This window comes from Eptatretus burgeri, chromosome 5 (genome assembly GCF_056783735.1).
Source record: "Eptatretus burgeri isolate ZD-2024b chromosome 5, Ebu_testis_v1, whole genome shotgun sequence".
Classification (NCBI taxonomy): Eukaryota; Metazoa; Chordata; class Myxini; order Myxiniformes; family Myxinidae; genus Eptatretus; species Eptatretus burgeri.
The window spans coordinates 8100152-8108327 of NC_140965.1; positions in this window are offsets into that span (position 1 = coordinate 8100152).

Sequence of the window (8176 nt, forward strand, 5' to 3'; positions counted from 1 at the left end):
TCAAGTCAATCGGATGAAAATAGAGGATTTTAGAAATTGCACATAAGTTGTTGACCTTTGGCCTATGTTGACCTTCTGGCCTACGTTGACCTCAAAAACAATTGGTGGTGGAATTAATTGGCCTAATGTGCAAATCCTCTTCAAATTTCAAGTCAATTGGATGAAACTGATGATTTTACAAATTCGACAAAGTTGGTGACCTGTGACCTTTTGACCTCAAAATCAATATGTTTCTTGCTTTTGACTAACTCTACCATTTTCTGAAGTATTGTGAAAATCCGTTTAAAATTGTGACCTGTAGGCAATTGACATAGGCAGACAGGCAGACAGACAGACAGACAGACAGACAGACAGACAGACAGACAGACAGACAGACAAGGGTGAAAACATAACCTCCATCCAAGTTCAGTGATGGAGGGAAACAAAGTTGGACGCAAACCATCAATTAACTCTCGGTGAGGAAGTCCAAATATTCTCGGCCTCGTAGAGGCTAAAACACTTGATAAAATTATTTTCAGAGGACATCCAAATCAGGCCGATCGAACAGTTCATTTTGATCGGCTTATACCCCCATCCCAGTGGCAGAGTTGTAGGATCAAAACTCCATTTATCACCGTCCATATACTATTCTTGCACCTCTAAACCCACAGGAGTAACTTTGGCTGCTGCTTCCACTCCGATCCCACATCTTGCTTGTCCATGTGTTGTACCATCCTCCAAAGAGCAACGACTCCATATATATCTCTCTGTCTTTGTCGAGCTGTCTCTGTCTGTCAACATGGACCAACTATTAATGACAGATCCCAACTTTTTCCTCATATGTGGTGATTTCAACTGCCATCATGCCAATTGGCTGGATGCTGTTACCCCTCTCAACAGTTGGCGCTGAAGCAAAAGACTTCTGTGACTCTATGGGATGACTCAATCTGTATACTTTCCCAATAATATTTCTGTCAATGGAAACTCCTTCCTTCTGGATTTGGTGACAACAAACTTTCCTGCCAATGTATCTTGCTCTTTGTCTGCCCCAATTGGTTCATCAGATCATGTGTTTGCAAGGGTCAACATCTCTCCAGCAATTCTCAGAGACCAGCCTCAGTGCCGGAAAGTCTGGCAGCCACCACACTTCAGGTATAGTCTCCAATATCTACCAGCTCTGATATGAACTCAGCATGGGAATTATTCCAGACATATACTCCACCTTATGGACACATTTATCCATTCTTGTTTTCAGTTATCATACCCATCCTCCTGCCCATGGTACACTGAATCCTGTGGTTAGACAGGTGCTTTGAAACAACTTGCATTCTCCTCCTGGAAGGCAAATTCAACTGAAGACAACCTGAAATCAATCCATAAAGAGGGCAATAAGCGTGTGTCTACTCCCAGGAGAGCCAGAAAACATCTGTCCAACCTTAAAGATTGAACTTTCAAATTTTCTCCCTCCTCTTAAACATGGTGGTGGCTTGTTAAGTCTGTCTCTGGTGTATGGTCCTCCTCCACCCCTTCCCTCACTTAAAATGGGACCACAGCCGACTCCACTTGTGAGAAGGCCGAAAGCCTGAACTCTGTTTTTTTTTTTTCCAAATATTGTGTCACCCAATCCCTCACTCTCAGTACCCACCCTTCCCTGTTACACACAACTGCTGGCTTTACTCAGTGTGCCATTTGCAACTGAGAAGGTGGAGAAGTTTCTGAAAACCCTTAATCCTGACTGCAACTGGAGTGGATCTCATCAGCTCATGTGTCCTAAAAACCTGCTGCTGCTCTTGCACTTCCTCTCTCTCTCTCTCTGCCCTTTTCACCATATCATTTGTGGTCGGTCATCTTCCACCTACTTGGAAATCAGCTAACATCACAGCATTACATTAAAAAGGTGCAAACACAGATCCCCTTAACCACCAACCAATTTGCTCACTTCCAATCATCAGCAAGGTCAAGGAATCCATCCATCATCACAATTGATATAAAATCATTCCTTTTCTTCAGTGACCTCATCTCAGATCGTCAATGTTGGATTCGGCCAAGGTCACTCTACTTTAGACATGCTGCTTGGATGGAGACCTTCAATATCAGAAATGAGACGAGGGTCGTCTCTCTGGACATATCTCGAGCTTTTGAGACAGTCTGGTGTCCCGCTTTGCTCTCCAAACTCTTTGCCTATGGAATCCAAGGCAAACTGCACTTTTGGATTTGTCACTTCCTCCACTCTCGTAGCCAATAGATGGCTCTCAACGGAATCCTTTCTTCTCCTCTCCCTGTCAAATCTGAAGTGCCCCAAAGCAGTATTCTAGGTCCAGTCCTATTCATGACTTCCATTAATGATCTATTTGACTCTTTGGAAAATCATATTTTATTTTTCCTGATGATTCCATCATCTGCCACGACATTCTTCATCCTTCAGACAGACAGGCAGCGGCCTCTTCCCTCTTTTCAGGCCTTGACAAAATCACAAACTCCTTAAATACTTGGAATATGTCTTTTTCTTTTAACCCTGAGAAATCCCACAAACTCATTCTCTCTCCGAAAGTACCATACAACAAACGCTCCCCATCTACTTTCTCAACAATGCTCTCAAAAAAGTGGAGTCACTTAAGCTCTTGGGTCTCACTCTCAACCATGATCTTTCTTGGGCAAACCACATTTCAATGTCGGCCTTCAATGACTGGGTATCCTCCACAGTGCAAAGTCCTCCCTTGGCAGACCTGAATGCCAATCCAACTCCAGGGTTATCATTGGCAGCTTGATGGAATACTGCTCTCCCATCTGGGCTGACACTCCTGCCTCACATTTCTCACCTTGATGTTTCAGAAACCAAGGCCTTCAAGATCATTGAAATCTCCCACGATGATACTCAGTCTATGGGCCTGTCACTTCGCCATTGCCGGCAGGTCAGTGGTCCATCTGTCTTCTTCCGCCTCCTTTCTGGTCTTGCACCATCTGCCCTCTCCATGTTTTGTCCCCCCCAGGTATCTGCAGTGCACATGCGGTCCACCAACAACTCCCTTCTTGTGAAACTGCCAAAATCCTGAAATACTGCTCACCTATACTCATTTCTTCCTCCTTTTCTTTATCACATGTGGAACCAACTTCCACATTCTCTTCAATCTCCATCTTCCCTCCAAGTCTTCAATAGAGCTGTTCACCACCATCTCAGATCCCTCCATCCAAAACCATGATCTTTTATACACCAGTTGAAGCAGCCTCCACCCTGCCTCCCTAAATTTTTCATCTGTATCCATCTTGTCCACCTCTTGTGATCTCTCCTATCCCACATCGTTAACTGCATCTCTTGTTTGTCCATGGCTGTCTATTTTCTCTATCAGCCCTGCTGTTGGCATTTCCGCCTTCTCTTTCTGCTGTTCCTTTTGTTCTGTTGCATACTGATCCATGCTGTGTTCCGGCTCTTCCACGAGCCTCGACTTTGTATTAAAAAGAAAACCCTCTCTCCGATTCTGTGGAAAACCCTCTTCATCTATTTGCTGATGACTCCACCCTTTGCTGTAACATCACTGATCCATCTGATGGCATCACAGTGGCTTTTCATCTTTCCTTGGCACAGTCTATCTTTGTTTACCATCGTGCAAAGTCTTTCCTTGCACAACTGAAATCGTATCCACGTACAAGGGATTTGTCTGCAGCGAGATGGAGTACTTCTCTCCCTTTTGGGCTGGGCTGGTGCCCCTGCGTCACATCTTGAACACACACACACACACACACACACACACACACACACACACACACACACACACACACACACACACACACACACACACACACACACACACACACACACACACACACACACACACACACACACACACACACACACACACACACACACACACACACACACACGATGTCATTGACCACGTGGTTCGGCAGCCATATTGTTTTTAACATAAAAACCTTCAAAAATCTACTTCCCCCAAAATGGCTAAACAGATCGACGTGAAACTTGACAGGTATGATCTCCTATCCATGAGGAACAAAATGTTCTCCATCTATGATGTCATAGGTCACATAGTTTGGCAGGCAAATTATATTTACCCTAAAATCTTTAAAAATCATCTTTCCAGAACGGCAAGACAGATCGAGGTGAAACTTCACCCACATGATCCCCAAGTCTTGGGAATACCAGGGTGTTCACAAACAATTAATAGGTCACATGGTCTGGTAGCCATATTGGGTTGAACAAAAATATAAAAAAAAAACTTATCTCTTGTACCACTTCATCAATCGATGTGAAACGTCATATTTATGATCGAGTAGTCATGGGGAATATATTGTCATGGGTCTGGCCGGTTACATTAATCCCCCCGACCCAATTGTGGCGGACGGGCGTTTAACACTGACCAGGCCCGGATGGCCAAGCAGTTTTCCTTAAGAGGTGGACATGAGATCCTCAGAGATTATGTCACACGTAGGAGGGGCAGGCGGCACTGGCGGAGCGATGGATGGGCAGATGGATGCACAAGGGGTTTATACTCGAACCCTACGACAAATACACGGACACAGCAACTGAAAATAAATGGGAATTTAATGAAAATGGAAATATTTACAAGAGGAATTCAAAATGTAATAATAATAATGTGAAGTAGTTTAGGTCTAAAGTCGAGGCGCCTCTACACACAGACTTAAATACACACAAGGGGAAAATTAAAGAAAAGAAAATCCTCCCTTTATTCTGGCACTTAGTTTGGTCCAGAGATGGTCTCTGTTGAATTTTGCGATCGAGTCGCTTCATCCCGCATGGAGAGGTGCGCCACAAAATGGCGCCAAGCTGCATTCCGGGCTGGAAAACGTATGTGAGGTAATTGGTAAGGCAGTATTGAACGCCAAGGTTCAGAGACCACCGTGCAGCTTCTTGCATCAATCGTCCTCACCGACACCGTGGCTTTGCAGAATTACACCGTCTCTTTCCCTCGATGGCTCGACAGGAGGCTTTGGCACTGGTCCCAAATGATTCAGCCAAAAGTCAATGGCTAGCATCTTGCTCCACTACGCGAGCCAATTCGCCTCAGCAGGAATGCGAGAATTGTGTGATCTTTTTCGTGTATTGAAGGAAAGCCAGCTGTAATGCCCTGTTCTTGCAGGCCATCTCCGAGCTACATTCTCTCTCGAGCACGTGCGTCCCTTACACCCAACTCATGCGTTCGCTCCTGATCTCTCTTCAACATCATGCCAAACAATCACCCACCTATGGGCGTGGTTTGCTGGCCCAAAACCCGGGAAGGAGGGGCAGCTACCTGCTCGGCACGTTTTGCTTGCTTGTTGTAAAAATGTAATTCTTTCATTGCTGGCTTGTCAATGCAAAAATGTAGGAATAGGTCACAGGGGACAATCACATACTGGGGAACTTGGCCTTAATCCCCATCTAATTAACACCGCACCACCCCCCCGTGTGGTGACGAGTAACACTTAAGCTGACAGTTTCCCCACTTAATTTACATCGAGATGTCTACTACACGTCCACGGACCAAGCAACTTTATTCATTCCTAACTTTCCGATGAAATTCCTCCATCTACCCCCCACAACTGTAACAATACAGTATGCTTTAAATTTTAACCTGATCGGACACAAGGTCTCGCAACCAAAATTATTTAATATTTTGAATCTGGGTTCAGGGATTGAAATCAAACTTGGTATAAGTATGTATAACTAGCAGGATACCCGTGTTCGACGGATTGGGGATTGTAGGCTTTGTTACTTACCGATTGAATCATATGCACATATGAACAAACTCGTTCCAGTCCCAACTCTGGAGCATCTGACATAAAGCTGGCCATGTGAAAACATCAGGGGTGCAAATTAATGGCCGCCGGGTCGCTCACGGCGCCTAACTTTTGTGCTGGGCGGGTACACAATACTGCCTTACCTGCCCGGCTGGCGAATCACCGGTGATTCCTGTTATTTTGTACAATTTGTACAAGCTTCTCTACTAGTTTTCTCAACTGGAACTACTGTTTTTGTCCGCAGAAATACATAGAAATCACCGGTAATTCTGCGGCGGCCATTTTGTCTGTTTTCATCTCGTTCCAAATCACGCAAGATTGCACGAGATTTGACGGTTTGGCACATTTTCTCATGCCCAGGTTGGTTAAATGAGTGAATTTGGGTGAATGAGTGAGTTTCATGGGTGAGGTTCGGTGAATGAGTGAGTTTGATGAGGCTTTGGGGTTAATGAGTGAGTTTGATGAGTGAGGTTAGATGAATGAGTGAGTTTGATGGGTGAGGTTAGATGAATGAGTGAGTTTGATGGGTGAGGTTGGGTGAATGAGTGAGTTTGATGAGGCTTTGGGGTTAATGAGTGAGTTTGATGGGTGAGGTTAGATGAATGAGTGAGTTTCATGGGTGAGGTTGGGTGAATGAGTGAGTTTGATGAGGCTTTGGGGTTAATGAGTGAGTTTGATAAGTGAGGTTAGATGAATGAGTGAGTTTGATGAGTGAGGTTAGATGAATGAGTGAGTTTGATGGGTGAGGTTAGATGAATGAGTGAGTTTGATGGGTGAGGTTAGATGAATGAGTGAGTTTCATGGGTGAGGTTCGGTGAATGAGTGAGTTTGATGAGGCTTTGGGGTTAATGAGTGAGTTTGATGAGTGAGGTTAGATGAATGAGTGAGTTTGATGGGTGAGGTTAGATGAATGAGTGAGTTTGATGGGTGAGGTTAGATGAATGAGTGAGTTTGATGGGTGAGGTTGGGTGAATGAGTGAGTTTGATGGGTGAGGTTAGGTGGATGAGTGAGTTTATATGTGATGTTGGGTGGACGAGTAGTACCCCCACCATTGTCCATCACCCACAACCCCCCACCCTCCACCCCATCGTCCATCACCCGCAACCCCCCCCCCATCGTCCATGAGCCACAACCACCCCATCACCCACAAAAATGCCCCCCCCAGCACTACTCACAACCCCCTGCCCCCCCATCACCCACACAAAAAGGTCCCCCCATCATCCACAACCTCCTCCTCCCTGCATCATCCCCCCACCCCCACCCCACTCATCAAACTCACTCATCCATCCATCCAACTCACTCATCCACCCAACTCACTCATTTTGCAAACCTCCTCCATTCAACTCACTCATCCAACCAACCTCACTCATCCACCCAACTCACTCATTTTGCAAACCTCCTCCATTCAACTCACTCATCCAACCAACCTCACTCATCCAACCAACCTCATCCATCAAACTCACTCATCCAACCAACCTCACTCATCAAACTCACTCATGTGAGTATATTAAAAGTGTTTGATATCAAATTTGTGACTTTTGTCTTTATTTTATCGGGCCGGTAGAAATTCTGCTGGGCCGGTAACTTTTTCTAGTCACCGGCCCTGCTGGCCGGTGGATAAAATGTTAATTTGCACCCCTGAACATGATTGGGATTGGTAGAGTCCTGCTTGGTGAAGCGTTTGTCCTTGTGCCTCGTTTATCAACACGGCGAATGACAGAGATACTGGGAATTGGAGCCTCTTGAATTCAAATGGACAGTCACTGGGAATGAGTGGCATTTGGGGAATCAACACATTATCTCCTGAGAACTCTCCGATGGAGATCGCAGCTTCCATGAGATTTTTCATTGGCTGCTGCACGACCAACCAAGTTCTGTTGAACAATTTTGGGGAATCCAGTTTGTGAAGAAGCATGATCGGTGTACCGACTTTCAGTTTCAGCTCATGAGGTGGTATGCCCGGAGGATGCAGCGAGTTCAGAAACTCGAGAGGGTAGTGAACAATTTGATCCACATCGGGCGCAGTGTCAATGGATTTAAAGGTGAATTCTTCATTGAGCACACAATCCAAGAGTAGTAGATTCAGCTTCTAAACCACGTAATTTTGTTGGGCTGCTGTTGACCGCTGCGACAAACAATCGGTGTCTCCATCATTTTGTGAAAAATTAGGAAACGCGCCATCAAATCGTTTTCAAACTCACTGCAGCCAGATTTCTGTGAAGGTGGATGAGGCCGTCACTGGTATTGGGCTCCATTTCACCGTCACCAATGTCAAGCACAAGAGTGCCAACCTGGCGTGCACTATGATCGCCTCGTAAGTGCGTGAGCGTATTGGTACGGAGGGTCATTTTTTTTCAACATCTTGTCACAGCACTGATGATTTTAGACTCGCATTGACTTGATCGGCTCGAGGACCCCCCCCCCCCCAACTTATGGCCA